This window comes from Eretmochelys imbricata, chromosome 14 (genome assembly GCF_965152235.1).
Source record: "Eretmochelys imbricata isolate rEreImb1 chromosome 14, rEreImb1.hap1, whole genome shotgun sequence".
NCBI classification, from domain to species: domain Eukaryota; kingdom Metazoa; phylum Chordata; order Testudines; family Cheloniidae; genus Eretmochelys; species Eretmochelys imbricata.
The window spans coordinates 22,885,699-22,907,254 of record NC_135585.1 but is presented as its reverse complement, the minus strand read 5'-3'; the positions used below and the strand labels follow the sequence as shown (position 1 = coordinate 22,907,254).

Genomic DNA, 21,556 nt, shown 5'->3' with positions numbered 1-21,556 from the left:
CAGCTACCTGCCATGTCTTGCATACAACACTCTTGTTAATACACCCCAGAATGATGTTAGCCTTTTTTGCAACTGCATCACATTCTAGACTCATAATAAATGTGTGATCCATTATAACCCACCAATCCTTTTCAGCAGTACTATCACCTTGCCAGCTATTCCCATTTTGTAGTTGTACATTTGATTTTTCCTTCCTAAGTGAAGTACTTTGCACTTATCTATTGAATTTCATCCTATTGATTTCAGACCAGTTCTCCAATTTGTTAAGGTTGTTTTGAATTCTAATCCTGTCTTCCAAAGTGTTTGCAACCCCACCCAGCTTGTCATCTGCAAATTTTATAAGCATATTATCCACTCAAATAGCCAAGTTATTAATAAAAATATTGAATCGTACCAGATCCAGGACGGACCCCTGCAGGCCCCCACTAGATACGTCCTCACAGTTTGACAGTGAACCACTGATAACTAGTCTTTGAGTCTGGTCTTTCAACCAGTTGTGCACCCACCTTATAGTAATTTCATCTAGACCACATTTCCCTAGTTTTTTTAAGAGAATGTCAAGTGGGACTTGCACTGATACCAACCTGGATGAGTCAACGTGACAGACACAGCTAGGATGGCAGTAACACAGCTGGTTGGACACAGACTGAGCCAGGTGACCTGTAACTGGTTAAAGTGATGATCCTTCTAACTAGTTACACAGCCGTAGCTGAAAGTCGGAGCCTGGGCAGAGCATTACACATTGTCCGTGGCTGAGAATCCGGCCCTGTCTCCCTATGTTTGCATTAGCTGCTGTCAGCTCCTGCCAGCCCCTGCCTTCTGTCACCTTGGATCAAATTCTCCCATTGAAGTCAATGGGGGTTTGGGCTGAGGAAAGACTGGATTTGGCTCCTTTTAGTTCTTTCTTCTCTGATCAACAATTATTTCTGGATAAAGGAGCAGGCGATTTACCCCTGGGAGAGCCCAAGGCGTGTGAGCAACCTGGACTGGCTGGTATGTTGTGCAAATAGATGTGTTTACAGCACCCTTTTCCCCAGCTCTGAGCTCCTCCTTAGTGGGCCAACATCTCAATAATGACTAGAGTTGGGCCAGAGCTGCAAAGTCCAGGACCAGATCCGAACCTTAGAATCATAGAATCATAAAGATTAGGGTTGGAAGAAACCTCAGGAGGTTATCTAGTCCAACCCCCTGCTCAAAGCAGGACCAACCCCCAACTAAATCATTCCAGCCAGAGCTTTGTCAAGTTGGGCCTTAAAAACCTCTAAGGATGGAGATTCCACCACCTCCCTAGGTAACCCATTCCAGTGCTTCACCACCATCCTAGTGAAATAGTGTTTCCTAATTTCCAGCCTAGACCTCCCCCACTGCAACTTGAGACCTTTGCTCCTTGTTCTGTCATCTGCCACCACTGAGAACAGCCTAGCTCCATCCTCTTTGGAACCCCTCTTTAGGTAGTTGAGGGCTGCTATCAAATCCCCCCTCACTCTTCTTTTCTGCAGACTAAACAACCCCAGTTCCCTCAGTCTCTCCTCGTAAGTCATGTGTCCCAGCCCCTTATTCATTTTCGTTGCCCTCCGCAGGACTCTCTCCAATTTGTCCACATCCCTTCTGTAGCTGGGGGACCAAAAGTGGACACAATACTCCAGATGTGGCCTCACCAGTGCCGAATAGAGGGGAATAATCACTTCCCTTGATCTGGGGGTAATGCTCCTACTAATACAGCCCAATATGCCGTTGGCCTTCTTGGCAACAAGGGCACACTGCTGACTCATATTCAGCTTCTCGTCCACTGTAATCCCTAGGTCCTTTTCTGGAGAACTGCTGCTTAGCCAGTCGGTCTCCAGCCTGTAGCGGTGCATGGGATTCTTCCGTCCTAAGTGCAGGACTCTGCACTTGTCCTTGTTGAACTGCATCAGATTTCTTTTGGCCCAATTCTCCAATTTGTCTAGGTCACTCTGGACCCTATCCCTACCTTCCAGCGTATCTACCTCTCTTAGTGTCATCTGCAAACTTGCTGAGGGTGCAATCCCATCATCCAGATCATTAATAAAGATGTTGAACAAAACCGGCCCCAGGACCGACCCCTGAGGCACTCCATTTGATACCAGCTGCCAACTGACATAGAGCCATTGATCACTACCCGTTGAGCCCGCCAATCTGGCCAGCTTTCTATCCAGCTTATAGTCCATTCATCCAATACATACTTCTTTAACTTGCTGGCAAGAATACTGTGGGAGACCGTATCAAAAGCTTTGCTAAAGTCAAGATACATCACATCCACCACTTTCCCCATATCCACAGAGCCAGTTATCTCATCATAGAAGGCAAACAGGTTGGTCAGGCATGACTTGCCCTTGGTGAATCCATGTTGACTGTTCCTGATCACCTTCCTCTCCTCCAAGTGCTTCAAAATGGGTTCCTTGAGGACCTGCTCTATGATTTTGCCAGGGACTGACATGAGGCTGGCTGGTCTATAGTTCCCCAGGTTCTCTTTCTTCCCTTTTTTAAATATGGGCACTATATTTAGACTATATTTAGTCCTTCCCCAAGTTTGAGAGGACTAATGTCTGGGGCTCTGATTGAGGCTCCTCTCCAATAGCAATGTGGGGTGTTTCACAAATCGGCTTCTCATCCCTATAGGACTGCCCTTTGGCTGGTGTACTGTAATTCCGCCTTCCTGCTGTGTCCCCAGACACCCACACTCACAACCCCTCCTTCTGATCCCAAGTTCCTTCCTGGACTGAGAGCCTCTGTGCGAGATGCCATCCCAGGCCAATGACGCACTGCTAGGTCACCCCAGGGGAACTGGAAAAACACACCAGAGAAATTCCATGGTGCAGGGTGGGCAGACTTGTCATGTTTCCAAGGTTTACCACAGGATCCGGGTGCAGAATGGAGCAACAGTTCCTGGAGGTTTCCAATGACCTTACTCATCCTCTTTGTTGTGTAAAACTGTGACATTTAATTTGCAAGAGCTGTTGTGAAACATGATTATTCAAGTGCCAGGGTTATTGAAAACTGGATGGGGAAAACCCTGGAGAACATACTGTAGGGAACATTCCTGCACTGGCAGGAGGATGGAGGAAGTCAATTCCATTTCTGTGAACTGATGCAAATGTGATCTCATGGAGGGGGAGTGGAGGGGAAGGAGGAGGGGCAGAGACACAAGAGAATGTTGGTTGTTATCTTGGGCTCATAGAAATTGAAATCAACCCCTGTGAGCCCATCTTTGTGTTAATGCAGAGAACAGCATTGTCATTCTCTTCAAAACATGTCAACTATCCACCCATTTGTATGGAAATGTCACCATTGAAAATGCCCAAATCCTTACAAATAACACACAATTGTATTCACAGGAAAAATCTTATGGCTCAGATATTTTGGGGAGGCTGGTCACTGTGAATCACAAGGTATGTCTTCACTTCAGAGTTAGCCAGAGTGATCGGCACCGGGGTTTGAGTCCCTCACCTAGCCTAGCCTGGGTGTGAGCAGCCGCATGGCAAAGCCCTGCCACGTCCTCACTGGTGCTGCACACTCCCATGTGTGTCACCAGGATTTCTGGGACCATATCCCATGGTTCTCTGTGCTGCAGTAAGCAGAGCCTCTGTATGCGTCTTTCTTCATGAATTGTGGGAAATCTTGTCTGCCCTTCTGGGCATACGGGGTGAATTGTGGGAAGGCAGTGAAGGACTATCAACATTCAAGGGGTTTAAGCTGCATTTTCACTGCAAAGTGGGGAGGTTCCCAGCCCAAGTGAAAGCAGAACCCAGGCTCTATCCCACATCCCCACCCAAACCAGCTAGTCTGGGTTGAAAGCACCATGAACCATGGGTGAAAGGGTTTTGTGTGTGGACGGGAGCGGGGTTATTGGCTACACCCAAGTTCTTATGGCGACATACTCTAGAGGGAGAGATTTGGAGGAAGCGTTCATTAAAAGATTCCAGGGGTTGATAAAGTCATAAATCAACCGTGTGAACATAAACCAAATGTCCCGATCCTACTAGACCCATGGTCTCCCCTCCCAGTAACATGACTGGTTTTACCATGATTAAATATCTGCTCTTCATGCCAAAATTGCTCTTGCTTATGAATGGAACAGGCACATATTGTGTTCATCTCTTTATGTTTGTGTGCAGAGTGGGTGGTGGGTTCTACTGGTCACAGCTAATCTCATACTAAGCTCTTGTCAATGCCCATGCCAAGCAATTCCCAGTAGCCATTTCCCATTTCCCAGTGGATACTTCCCAAGAGCCAACAATTCTTTCATAGACTGTAAATTCCTTGTTTAGAAAGCACCAAGCAGCACACTGGAGGTGCTACCATAATCTGAATAAAATCCATAATTATACTAGGGAAGTGTCACTCCACCACTAGGTGACTTAGTGCCTAGAATTAATAAACTAAGAGAAACATTTCCGAATGGGGGTGCCTGAAGTTACGCACCTTTGTCCATAGTCAGGCACCTAACTAAGTGAAAATCAGGTCAGAGGTGCTAATCCCCTGTAACTCCAGTTAAAGTTAATGGCAGCTGCAGACACTCAGCACATAATCACGTGCCTAAGTATAGATTTAAGGGCCTTCCTTTAGGAGTCCGGGTATTCAAAAGTTGGCATAAGTGACTTGCCCAAATCCAGAGAGGAAATCTGTCAGAGATGGGACTGGAACTAGCTCCCAACCCCATGTTCAATCCAACAATCACATTGCCCCTGCCCTCCAAAAGAAAAGGCTCAAGAGATTTAGAGACTCCCAAACATCCTGTCATAATCTTTTGATGGGGCGCTGTATTAAACAGTATTATTAGAAGCCAGATTGGGCCTTTACGTCTCAGGGACCTCTCCCTGGGCATGGCTCCATTAGCCCTTTCATTTGCTCCACCTATTGCTGTCTTCTTAACTCCAGGCTCCTTTGCTGCGTTCAGCATGTTTAACACCCAACTCCTGCTCTAAACAATAACACCTCACAATGAGATCCCTTTATAATGGAGGAAGCCAAAGGTTGTGCCAAAGGTTAGAAGGCTATGAGGGGTCACTAGGGACTCCCCAACCAACACAAAGGAAAGCTGTCTGCCTTTCCCCCTCCAGTTCTTATTATTTTTGCTCTGCTTTGGTGTTGCAGGTGGATGCTGCTACTTTGCAACAATGGGGCATCTTGGTAGGAGTTGGAGGGCAGGGGGAGCGAGCGTGGATGGCCTTTATAAGTGCATCTCACTCCCCCTCCCCACACCCACCCTTATCCCTTGCAAAGCAAAAGTCCTTCTATGGAGGCTTTTATTTTGTCTTGGGAGTCGAGTCTTGTTAGAGTCTTTGTGTCGGTCTCCTCAGAATGCAGGGCAGCCAAGATCACCTTTTCTGTTGCCGGGGAGGGATTTATTATTTTTGATGGCATTCCCGTGGAGAGATTGAAGCATCTGGAAGGGAAAGGCTGGAGGCAGGAGGAGGTTTCTTCTCTGGGGTGTGTACTGAAGATGTCCTCAGCTAGGTTTGGTTTTGCTTCGTATTTTTAAGTGGAATGAAAGTAACCGGGGATATTTCCTTCACTTACAGACTGTGCTCCCAGTTCATGGGGCTCTTGGATTTCCAGCACCAAGAGCAAGGCAATGTGAAAGTGATGCAGGGCTCAGAGTCAAAAAACAGCCAACGTATTTTTCTCAGAGTTGGCCCCAAATCAGACCCTTGAGCCTGAAGCCCTTTGAACTTTGGTTAAGTTAAAATTGGAACCTCCAGATCCAGACTCTCCTCTGTGGTTGTACTTCCAGGTCTAGTCTAAGACTAGACAGGAGTTACTTGCTGGCTTCAGCTTATGGTATTTCAGCCAAGATTTCAGAACTGTCTCCAACCCACAACGTTGCATCCACCCAAAGTGCCCCTGCCAGGCTGCCGGTGAATTCCCCAGGGGAAGGGAATTCTTTGAGACAGACTGGGAGTGGACAGGGAGTTCTTACACGACAGTGATTCTGCACTGGGCAGTGGCAGGCTGCAGGAGCTCTGAGTTACACCAGCAGAGGGATGGATTTGGTAAGCAGCAGAAGGCATGTCAGTTCCAGGATGGCACCAGGTCTTTGTGCTGACCTCTCTGAGGGGTCCTTACCATGCTCTCAGGCTGGGGCCAAACAACTGGCTCAGCAGGCCTATGGGATGAATTTTCAGCTCCCTGCTGAAATTGTCCCAAACTCAGAGGCCTGCTCTTTGCCTTGTGTAACAAGGATCTTGCCTTGTGCTCCAAGGAGCTTGCGTTAACCGTCCTCAGCATGCATAGCTGCAGCGACAGCCACATCCTGTGAATCTTGAACTTGCCCTGAGATGCTGTGGGGTTTTCTGGTGGCAAAAGATTGGCTTGGCACAAGTTACACAGGAGAGACCTGTGATTGCACAGCCCTCTCAATGGAACAGGACCAACCAGGAGCCCAGAGGTGAAGGATGTGAATGCCTGGGGAACGGTGCCCAGCAGTGTCAGGCATTCGTGTTGTTTCTTTAGCAGGTCTGAAATATTTCTGACGTGTGCTTGTTTCTGTGAATGGGAAGTGGATCATTTTAACAGGTCAGTTTCCCATAATGTTCTATATTTTTCTACTTGCAAATTCAGAATTAAAAGGACAAGCAAAATATCTCATATACAGCTTTATTTTGTTCTTTCTGGACAATATGTCAGGTAAGGAAAGGCTTAAGGAGGTATCTGATTTCAAACTGGAATTGTCCACAGATCTGGTGAAATCACAAAATTCCCCTTCCACTGTGCACTCAACCAACCTTCATAAAATAGTAAGAAACTAACTTAGCACAGAAAAGGTGCTTGCCCTTTATCGGTTTGGTCTACACACAAAGTCGTACCAGGTTAACTCAAGTTCATTTTTTAACCAGTTAAGTTAAACCAGTGTACAACCCTGAGTTGGCACTCTTAGGCTATGTCATCGTTGCCAAAAAAGGTGTGCTCTTACAGCAAGATAGCTCAGGTGTGTTACCTCTCCCTCTGTGGAAACAAGGCACTGTAGCTCAGCAAGGTCAACCCCAGGGGTGAAACATAGTGTTGAGGTTGCCTAGCTACATCACGGTAAATTCTTGTCTCCACTAGGATCATACAGTGGGATTGCTAATGCACATTATTTATATTGCTTTAAAGAACCACCTTTAGGGGCAGCGAAGCCTCTGTTTTATACTGATTTAATCCCAGCATATATCAGTTTAGCTTGTGTGGTAAATTTTAAGGCACTACTAAACCTTTATAAGTGTAGTGTGAAGACATAAAAACAAAGAGCCATGCTTTAAGCAGCAACTAGAGAACTCCTTAACCAGGAAGTTCCTACATTTATTAAGCTCCCCTCTACAACACATCCTGTGCTCTCTGGTACCTATGGAGGACCAGGAATTCAATAACCATTCCACATCTCCCTTTCTTTATAATAAAAGATTAAAACATAAAATATAAACCAATATATATACAGACAATTCAAAATAAACTCCAGATTCCTTAAAACTATTTACACTACTCTGTACTCTTATCAGTTGCATTTAAATAGTCCTGAGCAGTATTCTAAAGATTGGTGGGGGGGAAAGGGTCTGAACAGTCCTTCAGAGCATGTTCTCACATCTGTTAAGCTTGCACGTGAAGTTCCCTGTGGAACTTCCTGATAGAGTACCTGCAGGTCCTAGATCGTCTCTTCATTGTGTTGGGAAATACTGAAGATGAACCCGATTCCTCTGAAGAAGTCCTTTTGGAGTCTCTTCTGGGTAGGACCTGGGGAGTTTCTGCCTGATTCTGAACTGCTCCAAACGTCTGGGAGCTTTAGAGCCAAACCGTGTTCCCTGGTCTCAGTTCACAAAGTGCTTTTGTTCGGGGCCAAACATTGAAGTTTTGTTCCTGCCAAATTTTTATTTCAGCATCCCATTTTCGAAATTCCTACAGGTCAGGCCACTTAGGTTTAAGCTGCATTGGGGCCACAGGTAAAGGTATCCTTAGTCTGCTGGCGATAGTCCAGGCCCAGGCATTGTTGACTGATATGCCAGGAGTGCTTTATATGGATCCACTGATTTTTGTAGAAGTCTCTCTAAACTCTGCACTGCTCTCTCCACCTCCCCATTGCTTGGGGGGAAATGTGGATTACAAGTACAATATTCACAATCAAAGTCCTGAGCAAATGCTAAGAATATTTCAGCAATAAATTGAGTCCCATTATCTGCTATTAGGATTTCAGGACTCCAGGTCTTGCAAATATTGACTTTTGTTTCTGGATGACCTGTGCCGATGCTGTCTGGGTAAATATAGCCAAGTCAATGTATCTGGAGAAGTAGTTGACTACAGTAACGTATGTGTGTCCTTGTCAGGAAAACAAATCTGGCTACCCCCTGCCAAGGTCTGCCAGATAGCTCTGTAGAAAGTAATGGTTCTGGTGATTAGTTTTTTTCCCCCTTGTTACACAACTTGCAGCCCTCTGCTAACATCTGAATTTGCCTACTCAGGCAGGGCCACCATATGGAGTTTTGTGCGTGTGCACTGCACTTGTTTATACCTTGGTGTCCCTCATGGATTTTGGAGAGCATCATTTTCTGAACTACCGCAGAGATAAGAATGTGCCATCCTTTCAGAAGTAAGCCACTGACCATGTGAAGGTCATTTTGGTCCTGCCAGATCTGTTGGAAGTTGACTCGCAGCCGAATTCTTTGGCAGAGTTGAGTCTGTTTCTGGCAAGTCTCATCCTTTAGTTGTTCATCTCTAATTTGCTGAAATCAGCTGGTAGATGCTGGAATTTCTGGCAGAACAAGGTCAGTGTACATTTTGACATTTCTCTAAAGCTTTTCCTCCTTCCATTGATGGATGCTCAACTGGGGCTCTAGATAGAGTGTTTGCTTCTGTGCGTGCTTTCCCTGGTATGTGCTCAATGTTGAAAGAAAATCACGTCATCAGCCATAGTCAAAATCTTTTAATGCTAGATGAAAGGGTCAGCCAGTGGTTTTTAACCCAATAATGCCACTAAGGGCCTGTGGTCTGTTTCTATGTTAAAATTCAAGCCAAACAGATATGCTTTGAGCCATTCACAGGTCCAAGTGACTACTAGAGCTTCCTTTTCCAGTTGAGCATACCACTGCTCAGTTTCCGTGAGGCTTCTTATTATGAATGAAACAGGTCTCTGGTCTCCTTCTGGCTGCTTTTGTGTGAATTCTTAAATCATATGAAGATGTGTCAGCTGCTACCATTGCTGGATAATTTATCGAATATTGTGCCAAAATAGGTGGAGATGTCAGTAGTTCTTTTATTTTCTTAAATGCGTTTAGTTGTCGGCTACCCTAAATACACATATTGTGACCATTAAGGACGTCGATTGTTAGATGAGCTACATTTGGTAAGGTTTTCCCAAAATGAATCAACATGCCCAGGAATCTTCTTACAGCAGAAATATCTTTGGGTTTGGGTAAGGTGAGTAATGCCTTCAGTTTGTCTGAATTCTGTTTGCTAATTACATGTCATACATATTTTATCTGCTCCTTTCCAAATTCACATTTCTCATTCAGAGTGACGCCAGCTTGCTGGAAGCATCTCAAAACTGCATGTAGTCGTTCATCATGTTCATTTTTCTCTCTGTCATATACCACATAGGCATTGACTCCATGGGTGCTCCAGGGCTGGAGCACCCAGGGAAAAAAATTAGCATATGCTTAATGCCCACTGGAAGCCAGCTCCCCCTTCCCCTCCCCCCAGCACCTCCCGGCTGCCACAATCAGCTGTTTCACGGCATTCAGGAGGTGCTGGGGGGGAGGGGGAGGAGTGGGGATGGGGCACACTCTGAGAAGGGGGTGGAACTGGGTGGGAAGAGGTGGGGCGGGGGTGGGAAGAGGCAGATCAGAGGTGGGGACTTGGGAGAAGGGGTCGGGGGGGCAGGGCTTGGGGTGGAGCTGGGGGGTTGAGCACCCCCTGAGCCCAGAGGAAGCCAGCATCTATGATACCAATACTAACACATCATCCGCCTAGCAAAGGATGCCAGGCAAACCTGACACAATCGGAGAGATTCTCTTTTGGAAATGTTCTAGTGCTGAAGATATGCCAAATGGAAGACAAGTGAAACAGTACCTTCCAAACAGGGTGATTAATGTAGTTAATGGTGTAGATTCTTTAGCAAGGGGGATTTGCCAGAAGTCTGCTATAGCAGCTAACTTTGAGAAGACTTTGGCTTCTGGTAACTTGACAGTATCTGGTCACTAGGCGAGGAAAGCTGTCAGGGCAGTACAAAATAAGCACGTGTCTTTTTCTGCACACACTTCCATTAAGTTGTGTCAGGTTGACACAAATTCAGATTTTTCCATTGAGCTTTGGTAGTACTACAATCCTCACACGCCAGTGAGTGGGTTCTTCTCTCTGGGAGATAACTCCCATATCTTCCATTCTCTTTCATTCTTCTTTGACTTTCCCTAGCAAGAGTATAGGAATGCAGTGTGAGACAGCGGACCAAATTTATTTTGCACTGCCCTGACAGCTTTCCCAGCCTGTGAAGACATGTGGTTACATCTCCTGTTTAGTTTGCTTTTTGCCATTAGTGCACTGCAGTTTCTCTATGACATGTAGTCTTGTATTGCTGGCAACTCTAGTAGAGGAGTTGTCAGTCCTTGTATTACATTTATTATTTGATGAAGAATTTTCCATCGTTTCTCTAGTTTCCCAAGGAACTGGCCACAAACATTCAATGTTTCGTTACTAGTCCCACATAACATTTTATTTGGTTTTTGCAGATATCCATCCTGGCATCAGTTATAATCTTTTTTTAGAATTGCAGTGATGGCTGCCCCAGTATCAATTTTAAATTTAAGGTTTTCACTGTTTAGATCAGTGGTTCTTAAACTTTTGTACTGGTGACCCCTTTCACATAGCAAGGCTCTGAGTGCAACCCTCCCTTATAAATTAAGAATACATTTTTATATATTTAACACCATTATAGATGCTGGAGAAAAAGTGGGGTTTGGGGTGGAGGCTGACAGCTCGCGACACCCCATGTAATAACCTCATGACCCCTGTTTGAGAACCCCTGGTTTAGATTAATGCTTTAATGCTTGTGTACCAAGGTGCTGTCTGTTCTATTGAGAAGTATGAACTCATTGTCATCTGATGACAACACTCCATCTGGGATTGTTTCCACTACTCTTGGTGACGTGCATGCTATTGCAAAATGTCCCATTTTATAACAGCTACTACATTCTGTCTCTTTTGCTGGATATTTTTGCCATCTGTGGCTTGGTGTCTTGCCACATCTTCCAGAGCTTTCCCAAGCTTTCCTCCTATTAAGGTTCTTTGGTCTCAGACGCTCTAGATCTGCACTCTATGTATGTTATAAATTTGGTCTGATTGCTCCTTTCACATTTGTGTCTTTTCTCTTTACTTTATCAGTATTGTCCCCTCTGCTGCTAACATGTAAGTCACATTGCTGTTCTTTGTAGTTTCTTGCATTCTGACTTTTGCTATAGCTTTTGCTAGGTAAGATCTGGGTCTAACTGATACTTATTGGTGTAAGAAACACCAGCTCATCTGCACAGCTTCAGTTAATCTCAGGTGTATATTGGCTTATACCATGTATACTGGCTTATAGCCAGTCCTATAATAAACTATATAAAGATGTATTAAATAGGAAAAGGAAATTAGAGAGTTATTTAAAATGTTAAAACAAGCAAACATAGACACACAAATTAGTCACTGCCTTATGTTTCAAAAGATAATAGAGAATCATAGAATCATAGAATATCAGGGTTGGAAGGGACCTCAGGAGGTCATCTAGTCCAACCCCCTGCTCAAAGCAGGACCAATCCCCAATTAAATCATCCCAGCCAGGGCTTTGTCAAGCCTGACCTTAAAAACTTCTAAGGAAGGAGATTCTACCACCTCCCTAGGTAACGCATTCCAGTGTTTCACCACCCTCCTAGTGAAAAAGTTTTTCCTACTATCCAACCTAAACCTCCCCCACTGCAACTTGAGACCATTACTCCTTGTCCTGTCCTCTTCTACCACTGAGAATAGTCTAGAACCATCCTCTCTGGAACCACCTCTCAGGTAGTTGAAAGCAGCTATCAAATCCCCCCTCATTCTTCTCTTCTGCAGACTAAACAATCCCAGTTCCCTCTGCCTCTCCTCATAAGTCATGTGTTCCAGACCCCTAATCATTTTTGTTGCCCTTCGCTGGACTCTCTCCAATTTATCCACATCCTTCTTGTAGTGTGGGGCCCAAAACTGGACACAGTGCTCCAGATGAGGCCTCACCAATGTCGAATAGAGGGGAACGATCAAGTCCCTCGATCTGCTCGGTATGCCCCTACTTATACATCCCAAAATGCCATTGGCCTTCTTGGCAACAAGGGCACACTGCTGACTCATATCCAGCTTCTCGTCCACTGTCACCCCTAGGTCCTTTTCCACAGAACTGCTGCCTAGCCATTCGGTCCCTAGTCTGTAGCGGTGCATTGGGTTCTTCCGTCCTAAGTGCAGGACCCTGCACTTATCCTTATTGAACCTCATCAGATTTCTTTTGGCCCAATCCTCCAATTTGTCTAGGTCCCTCTGTATCCTATCCCTGCCCTCCAGCGTATCTACCACTCCTCCCAGTTTAGTATCATCCGCAAATTTGCTGAGAGTGCAATCCACACCATCCTCCAGATCATTTATGAAGATATTGAACAAAACCGGCCCCAGGACTGACCCCTGGGGCACTCCACTTGACACCGGCTGCTAACTAGACATGGAGCCATTGATCACTACCCGTTGAGCCCGACAATCTAGCCAACTTTCTACCCACCTTATAGTGCATTCATCCAGCCCATACTTCTTTAACTTGCTGACAAGAATACTGTGGGAGACCGTGTCAAAAGCTTTGCTAAAGTCAAGAAACAATACATCCACTGCTTTCCCTTCATCCACAGAACCAGTAATCTCATCATAGAAGGCGATTAGATTAGTCAGGCATGACCTTCCCTTGGTGAATCCATGCTGACTGTTCCTGATCACTTTCCTCTCATGTAAGTGCTTCAGGATTGATTCTTTGAGGACCTGCTCCATGATTTTTCCGGGGACTGAGGTGAGGCTGACTGGCCTGTAGTTCCCAGGATCCTCCTTCTTCCCTTTTTTAAAGATTGACACTACATTAGCCTTTTTCCAGTCAATCTGGGACTTCCCCTGTTCGCCACGAGTTTTCAAAGATAATGGCCAATGGCTCTGCAATCACAGCCGCCAATTCCTTTAACACTCTCGGATGCAACTCGTCCGGCCCCATGGACTTGTGCACGTCCAGTTTTTCTAAATAGTCCCTAACCACCTCTTTTTCCACAGAGGGCTGGCCATCTACTCCCCATGCTGTGATGCCCAGCGCAGCATGGGGAGACTTCTATCATCAGCAAGCTCTAGTTGATCTTTAGGGCTAACTCAGGCTAAATAGCTGGGGATCTCTTTCTATGCCTACAGACACTTTTCCCCCCAGAGTCCAAGCAGCATAGAGATCCTTAGTTCCTTTGGTTTGGGGTTTTTATCCTTGTCCTGCCATGTGCTCTGAGCCGCAAAATCAGCTGATGGAAGGAGTCCACTTGCATGACGCATCTTCTCAGGGACGAGAGCAATACAACAATGGGAGGCGTTACTCCTTTTGTTGAGGATTCCTCAATCCAGATGTGGGGCATTTCCAGTTGTAAGATCCACCCATAGCCTGTCTGGTATTGATGGGTCTCTTCTTTTGGGAGGGGCATAACAATTTCTGTAGAAGAGCAAATCTTCACACTGATTAATGTCCCTCCCCTGTAGGGCGATTCACACAGTCACAGAGGCTCACAAGACAACTGCTCAAATGGTACATTACAATAGGGAGCACAGATATTACAAGTAAGATTAATACAGGCAGCAACTCACAGGCATTCAATAAGAGTCCAGACATTACACACTTGCTTATAATTCTAATACCTATTTTATCAATATTAACCCCCACGTGAGCCAGACAGATTCCAGCAGAAGTCCCCAGCAGAGACATGGGGACCTTGGCACAAGCTGGCACCTGGCCTGCCAGTGTCACAACTCCTTTTTTGGAGAGAGGGATTCACTCCTGACACCATGTAGACACAGATACCAAGAGCCATGTTTTAAACAGCAAGTGGAGACCTCCCAAACAAGGAAGTTCCTACATTTTTACGCTCCCTGCTGCAACACATGCTGGTTTGTCTCTGGTAATTGTGGAGGACCAGGAATTCTATAACCACTCCACAATAACTAGTTTTAAACCATCATATGTGTGTCCATACTGGGATTTGCTAAATGGGGTTAGCTAAACCATTTTTTGAACCAGTGCAATTTCTATGCCCAGACAAGGCCTTGGTTTAGGGGAATGGAAGGGGACTGAGTATAAATCTTTTAAAATGTGTTTATGTTAAAATCCATGGGCGAAATTCTACTTTAAGGTTCTATGATATAAATCTGAGTCATTCTGTTGATGTCAGCAGAGTGACTCTGGATTTACACTGGCGTCTCTGCGTAACTAATTCTGCCCAGTGTGTGTATGCTGCTAATGATCCTGGATTGTAAATACGTCAGATGATGGATTAAAATGTTCAGCTCACCTCTAAAGAGAAACTTTCACTGTATTCCAATAAGCAACGGACTCCGCCTCTGGGTTACAACCTTTCCATCTGTACATGCTCCATGCCTCACTGCGCTGGTACAGTGCATGGGCCGTTCTGACAGGGAGCTGCTGGCTGGCTGGTAATTTATAAAGTGGCCAATGCTACTGAAGACAGATGGTTTCCTATTAATGTATTTAATCACGCAGACTAGAGCTTTCTGCAAGTTGGTATCCTGGAGGGCAGCTGTAATAGGGAATTCTGAAGTATGTCAGCAGTTGGAGCACAAATTCGGGGGCTCTTGCTCTTCAAGCCGGGAATAGGAATAAAGGCTTGTGGCTTGTGGCTGGCTCTCCAGAGGAAAAGCTCCCGGCTGTGTTCCCTTGGTGACAAAATGTGGTTTGGGCTGGAGAGAAGTGTGTTGTAAGTTTCATGCGATTAAACCCTGGCTTGAAGCTTCACTGTGTGTGCAGATGTGTGGGTGTGCATGCATGTCTCAGTGTATGTGTGGGTGTGCATGCATGTCTCTGTGCTTGTGTATCTGCATGAGTATCTCTGTGCGTGTGTGTTCACGTGTGAATGGCTGTGCATGTGCATGAGTGTGTGTATATGTGTGTGCGCTCATATGTGTGTATATGTCCCTTTGTGTACATGCATTCGTGCCTGTGCGTGTGCATTTGTGCATGCATGCATATGTGTGTGCATATGAGGCCTTGTCTACACACAAAATTGCACCGGTTCAGTTAAATTGGTTTCGTTAAATCAGTTTACTTAAACTGGTGCAAACCCTTGGTTGGATACTTTTTTTGGTTAAAGAGTGGCTTATTTTGGTTTAATGTAAACCTGTTCTTTAAAATAAATCAAAATAAACCTGGATTAAAGCGAAATAAGCATTGCTGCTCAGCCTTGTTCACAGGCTTAGCTAAATCAGTTGAAAATCACACCTTACGTTAAACCAGTGCAACTCAGTGTGTGGACCAGCTCTCAGGCTCACCTCTGCAGTACAAGCTCCAAGAGGCATGGCTCCTGAGGGTATGTCTACACTGCAGATGCAGCTCCGGGAGATATACATACATTAGCTTTGATAGAGCTGGTGCACTAAAAATAACAGTGTAGCCATGGTGGCATTGGCTAGCCACTTGAATAGGTACCTAGGTTCTCTGGAGGGATTGTACTTGGGTGTCTTGATTGTGCTACCGTGGCTACATTGCTATTTTTAGCATGCTAGTTCAACCAAAGCTGGTGTGCATCCGTCCAGCTGAGCTGGAAATTACACCAGCAGCTGCAGTGTAGACATACTCTCAGGAGCAGTGGCCTGAATCCAGCACGGTGACTGTGAGAGCGCAGGGTGAAAGGCTGCCACTACTGCTCCATTTTATAGGATGCAGTACGCATTCTACCCTGCACCAGGCAAGCTCAGCTGGATGGAGTGAAGAGTGGACTCACACCCAGTCACTCCTCGCCCGCATGAGATTTCTGATTCTCCAGCAGAGAGACTTGCATTCATTCGCTTTGTATCTTTCAGCGGATATATGAGGCATTTTCCAGGCACTTGCTGCAGGCTGATCCATCCCCACCCCCCCCACCCCCCCAACCTTCAGCCAATGTAATATTTTTGACCATTCCGATTTGATCCTTTTCTCCTGTGAGGATGCAGGGAGGCTGAGCACTTGCAGTTTGACTCAGGAATCTTAGTAAACAAGCCAAAAGCTTCAGGGTTTAAATTCACTCCCGACAGAAGTTGCCAATGGCAGCTGCACCTTGGGGCCTGGCTGCTGGGATGTAATTGATCTGGTTAATGGTAGGATGGTGTGTACAAAGAAATATTGGGGAGCAGGGCTGCAGTGTCTGTGTGGTTCGGATCTGGAGACAGGGGCTGTGGCTGTTTCAAATTTAAAAGGAAGCAAGTGAGTAAAGACTCTGGTGGAATATAACAGGGTGGCTTGCCCCTTAAGGGCTAGAGGCTTCGGACCAGCCAATCCTGTAGCTAAGGAGCAGGAATCAGTTGATTCCCCTATAAAGGGCAGCAGGAACCTGCAGAGGTGGGAGTTCAGGGAGACTAGGGTGGATTACAGAGGTTGCTGAAACTTGCTTGGGAGTAAGACTACAGGCAGAAAAGGCCTGGGAGTGACGGGTAGATGGATGGTGTTGAGAAGGGATTTGATATTTTGGACTGTTTTATTAATAAAACCTCAGGCCCCAAGGAACAAGTGGTACTGGATGGAAAGCCTGTGTGTGGCATTTATTTAAGAAGCTCCTTGATGGGGGAAACTGAGGCAGGCTGCCTGCAGAGTGACCTGAGGCTATGGGGGGGGGGGTGACATGTGGCCACCCATTGACATGAAGGCACAAATGACTGCAAAGCCTAGTTGCTTATATGGTGGCTTGTTTTCTAGTGTCCTCCTGGTGTTCTCAGACTTTCACTTTAGCTGCTTGACTGTAGCTTGAGCACCCCAGGCATGCTGGGGCAGATTGTGCCTTCCAGGCAGCTGAGCGTCCCGGGAACCTATCCCATCACTCTCCGCAGGGGGCACCTCGGCATGCTGAGCTGTGGAATCTGGAGGTGCAAAGAGGAGCCCAGGGGAGCACGCAGTGCGGGGGATTCCGATGTAGCATGAACGGCCATGTGCAAGTGGGGGGGGCAGAGGTCCAATTCATTCAGGATCACTCCCTGTTGTCTCCGCTTTGGTGCTTTACAATATGTGTCTCAGGGGCCCTCTGCCTGCCTGCGTCTGGAACAATAACAATAGACTGGAGCAAACCTCAGTGCCTGATCCAGTGAACCCAGAACGTTGCGGGAAAGGAGCCTCAGCCTCCAGGCCCAGCTCTGGACCTGCTGCCTCTGAACCAGACAGCTGTGAATTCTGGGGAAGTACAGCTCGGGAGGGGGATGGGGCAGCTCAGCCTCTCCTGTGTTCTCTCGTGGGCTGTTTGGGCATACCCAAGAACTGCCAAGCTTGTGGCCAAAGCAGCTTGCTCGAGAGTTCCATGCAGAGAGTGAGGAAGGAGACCATTGCTGGTGAAGGTTTAACAGCCCTTTGTTTTCCCAGGGAATATGGACAGATGATGGCAGCACAGGCAGGGGCAATGGGGAACCAGCAGTGAAAGAGTTAATGGCCATTAACGGGTATTACGTTAAGGGCTGGGTTGTGGCGCTGACCCATGCTGGAGATGCTGCATGGCCATCCCTCCCCAGGTGTGAGACACGATCCCTTCCCCGGTGCTTGGCGGGGAGGGTGCACACCGTGATTCTGCTCTCCCTGTGCACAGTCTGGTCAGCGCTGCACAATGAGACGGGGCCAGGGGGCCTTGCTTCTCCCCCAACCCTTTGGGACTGGCACTCCTGCAGGCTCTAGGAGGGGACAATCCCATTACTCCCCCAAGCCCAGGGACTGCTGGTCTGTCTGGGTGTCCAAGTACCGGGGTGGGGTGGGGGAGTTCCATGTGTCACTCCTCTCAGCCAGACACAGATTAACTCTAGACTGAAAGAGACGCACAGTCAGGCGGATGCTCCATCAAAACGTTTGCTCTAAATGGGGAATCTTAGCTTCAGCTAGTGGTGTTGGAGCCATCAGGCCTTCCTCTTGCCCCGAGGAAGCTCCAGCTGCGATTGTTTCCAGAGCAGTGCAGGGGAGGGGAGAGAGGTTCTGGGTGGGGACTTTTGACGATTATTCCAATATGCATCCTTCAATGGGGCGCAAAAGGATCCTGCTTGCTGGGTTATAACTACATGGTGGCAAACAGAACCTTCTGGATGTGGCATTCTCGCCGGGCTGCAGGGGATGAAAGGGGCAGAGATGGGAATACTAATAGGGCCTTGGCTCCTGCAACAAGCCTGGGCTTCGGTTTCCAACCCGGCAGCTCCGGGCAAGAGGCTTTAATCTAATTACATGCTTTATTTGCGCCAATTTGTTTTTCAATCAATCTTGTTCAGCCAGAAGAAAGGACATTGCTGTGGGCTTATCTGCACCTTCTTGTTCCAAGAGTGAGGTTAATGGCAGTTATTCCTTGCTGGAATTGCCTGTGGGGCTGCAGACCTCACTCAGTTTGGCTCCCTGTTTGCATCTGACCCGTCCTGCCTTGAGTGAGTGCCATTTTGAACCTTATCTTCCTACGGCACTCATCAGTGCAGAGTTATTCAGCTACGGAACAGCCCCGCTGCAACATAAGTGTCTCTTTGAAACAGGCCTTATCTATGCTAGTCGAGGGTATTGGTTTAACTAGATCCATTTCAAAGTCAATCTAGTTAAACTGATGCAAACCCCCGCCACAGATGCACCTGCACCGGGTTAAGCTTCATCCAGATCAGGTTAGATTGGCTCAGTAAATCCAACTGATTTATTAAATCAGTACACTTTTCCTCCATAGACCAGATCTTAGGTTTGGGCTGCACTTCTAAAATTTTACCGGCATAACTATGTCAGTGAGGGCTGGGGCTTTTTGTCTTTTTTTTTATTTAGAAAGCACTGAAGCACTTTGAAAGCACTGAAGCAGATGGAGTTATACTGTTATAAAGCACCGGTATAGCATATTGTGCTTTGCTGACCCTGAAGAAGCTACACTGCTATGAGCACTTTTATACCAGTATCACTGGATCTGCCCTGGGGGGTTCCACTTTAACCATACAAACATAGTTCATGTGACATAACTTTGAAGTGTAGACTCGGTCTTTGGCCTGTGGCCTTAGGCCTGGTCTACACTTCAAAGTTTTACTGGCATAGCTATGTCAGGAATATGAAAAAATCACCCCCTGAACAGGGCCGGATTAAGGTTATGAGGGGCCAAAGGCTAATGGGAGGGAAAGGCCTAAATATGAATTACATATTGCAAAAAATATTGCAACCACCATACATTGAATTCACAATCCTGATGGATTAATTTGTACAAAGCAATATCTAATGAGGAAAGATTTCCGATGGCCCTGCTACTGTCACTCAGCTGTTACTTCAATATGGAATGGAGGGCCTACAGCAGGGCCTGAAAATAGGAGGGCCTAAGGCTATAGTTTTATTAGCCTAGGAGTTTGGTTTTTTTTCCAGGGGAGAGGATGAATGCAGTCCCCCACTAACACAAATTATGTAGTCAAGTTTCCTGCATTTGGGGAAATCGCAGGGGTCAGCACACCCGCAGTGCAATGGATGAGCCTTGCCCTGGGAAAACCACCTTTGTGATCATGGTATCTCCCAGTTAATCCGGCCCTGCCCCTTAACTGACACAGCTGTGCTGGCAAAAGCCCTGTAGGTGCAGTTATGCAGGCAAAATAGTCCTTTTGCAGGTGTAGCTAATTTATCTCAAGGAAGTGGTATCAGCTATACCTGCAAAATAAGCCTTAGAAGAGTTTTCCGTTATAGCTCTACCGGACAACCCTTGCTAGTGTAGACAAGGCTGAGTCTGATGGAGCTGGATCTCAGAGGACAGTGAACGAAGGCTGTGATGACCCTTCCCCCACTCCATACCAGACCACCCTTACTTCTGCACTGCCACTGGCAGTGATGCTTGTTTCCGAGCTGGGTACCCGGCCAGCAGCTGCTACTCTCCAGCCGCCCAGCTCTGAAGGTAGCGCAGAAGTAAGGGTGGCAATACCGCGACCCCGCTGCAATAAGCTTGTGACCCCTTTTTGGGTCAGGAACCCCAGTTTGAGAAAAGCTGGGCTAGTGACACTGTATCAATGCTACATTGTAACATTTGAGTCGATTTGCATTGGTGCAACGACTTTACCCTTTCATGCCTGTGGCCCAGGGACAAAGTCAGGAGGTGGCAGATGTTAGGGAGCGTGCCCTGGAGGAATGAGACCAGTGCTGGGCCATGGAAAGTCCTGAGTTCTGAATCCTGGTTCTGTGTGGCTTTGTCTGCACTGGAAAACTGTATCATATTAGAACCTAACTCAGTATAAACCAGCACTGTCATGTCCTTGGACGTGTGACCATCACCCCTTCTGAACACCATTCTCCTTGTTAGCTGATATGTTTGCTAAACACTTCCTTTTCCGAGTCTGAACAGAGCCTGAGTGTTTAATATCATGCTAGGGTACTTTGTTCTAACAGTGTAATTGTCCAGCGTAGACCGAAGTATCGGATGGCCTTGGGTAAGTCATTTCACCTTTCTGTCTCAGTTTCCCCATCTGTAAAATAGGGATAATAATCTTTACCCACGTCCTTTAACCCATCTTTGTGGATATCTGTGCAGTATTTTGCCCATAGAGAGCCCTATAAAATACTAAGTATTATGATATTATTATGGCACCTTAATCCCAGGCTCAGCCCAAAAGCATAGCTTGCAAATGTTCCCCAAACTTTGAGTTTTGAGGTGCATTTGGGGTTCATATCAGTGGCGTGCAATTCCACTCTAATGCAATAATCATAATAATTAAGAATTATAATTTGCAGTTATGTAGAACTTCATATTTTCAAAGCATGTTACACATATTAACTACTGTAATTCATCACAGCTACAGGGGTCCACCCTGATTTAAACTGACTCTGCAGATAACCATATTTCATGGTAATGCTCAGCATTTCCCTGTCAATGATATTATAAAGTGTGTGGGGTGATGCAGAAGAAATTAACAGTGTTAAAACCATGGCTCTTAAAGTGACTACAGTAAGGGCTGTCACTAGGTTGCTTTTATGCTAAAGAAAGAAGGATGCTCTGAAATATAATAATCTGATCAGTTCCAAGCCAAAATAAATAACCAGAATAATACATATTCCTTTCCTTGTCTCCACAATTCTGTCTGAATCCCAAGAGATGATGTCCCCTGTATGGCTGTGCCTCATATTGCAATTCACACAATGCAAAATCTGAAAGTAATCAGCAAGTCACTCACCCCTCTAATAAACCCACCCAGGCTTTGTATTGAATTGCTCTGCAGTGCCAAAACAATCCACCATTTGTGCTTTAGGCACAGTAAATTTTTAACACTCCCCCATCCATGTCCAATATCTAAGTATGCAAATAAAAAGGCAATTCCTGCAGCATCCCTTCCTCTCCCC

At 46.2% G+C, this 21,556-nt stretch overlaps 1 protein-coding gene and 1 non-coding gene across 2 annotated transcripts in view; one reads left to right on the top strand and one right to left on the bottom strand.

Moving 5' to 3' along the window:
- LOC144274740 (netrin-1) overlaps positions 1-21,556 on the top strand; it is a 211,627-nt gene that overhangs the window by 148,251 nt on the left and 41,820 nt on the right. The gene's annotated exons all lie outside the window — the stretch shown is intronic.
- LOC144275346 (U1 spliceosomal RNA) lies at positions 19,601-19,759 on the bottom strand. The gene has a single exon (XR_013348025.1). It is a non-coding gene; the product is annotated as a U1 spliceosomal RNA (small nuclear RNA).